Consider the following 810-nt stretch of genomic DNA (forward strand, 5'->3'; position numbering starts at 1 on the left):
GTAGGCCTAGAGGTGCGCGCGCGCGCGTGTGAGTGAGTGTTTGAGAGTGAGAGAGAACGTAGGTATATGTAGGTGTTGTATTGTTTTTCCAGCTTAAAGCTTTGTTTTTGTTTAAATCCAGCTTAAAAATGGTGTTTTTGGCGAAGCATATTTATGTGGGTTACGCAAGATGGGTGGTCCACAATGTTTCCAAGAACAATCATACTTACCTGGTCCGCTTCCCGAGGTGGTCAATTTGGCCTCGGTTGTATGATCGGTCTTCGCCTTGCACTTCGCGAGGGCTTTTCGTAGTCGGCCCCTCGGGTGTCCGGCAGGGCTAAATTTTTGTCAGGCTGAGGATTTGCGCCTCGCGCGATCTCGGCACCTAATAATAGTCTATAACCCTCTTATCTTGTACGAGACGATAAAACTAACAAAAGATCTTAAAGAACTAAATATCACCCTCTGCTGAAAATAGATGCCGACACTCATACACACCAGTGAATGGTGACAGCAATAATAGGACCCGAGGGAATTTGATCGTAGCTTATGCCTTGCGTCAGTAACATAGCACATTTTAACAAAAAAATTTAAATTACTCAATGAATCCAATGCATTTAGTTAGATGCTAAAATAATAATAATAATAACAATAATTCCCTCCCGCCTACCACCCCTCCCTCCCACCCCCCTCCTTTCGGTCAGTTCTGCTTCTTGTGACCTCCCGCATCAATACCAATACAACGTCCATGGCCCCACTGGCTTTTACGGACACACACCCGCACTCTTGTGTGCGGAACTTGTAACTTGTAACTTGTACGCTCTTTCCTTG

At 45.2% G+C, this 810-nt stretch overlaps 1 protein-coding gene across 1 annotated transcript in view; it reads left to right on the forward strand.

Annotated features, from left to right (window-relative positions):
* The window catches only part of VOLCADRAFT_107529 (uncharacterized protein), a gene marked incomplete at its 5' end in the record, with an annotated part of 22,752 nt that overhangs the window by 10,722 nt on the left and 11,220 nt on the right, over positions 1 to 810 (forward strand). The gene's annotated exons all lie outside the window — the stretch shown is intronic.

This window comes from Volvox carteri, assembly GCF_000143455.1.
Source record: "Volvox carteri f. nagariensis unplaced genomic scaffold VOLCAscaffold_69, whole genome shotgun sequence".
In the NCBI taxonomy this organism is placed as follows: domain Eukaryota; kingdom Viridiplantae; phylum Chlorophyta; class Chlorophyceae; order Chlamydomonadales; family Volvocaceae; genus Volvox; species Volvox carteri.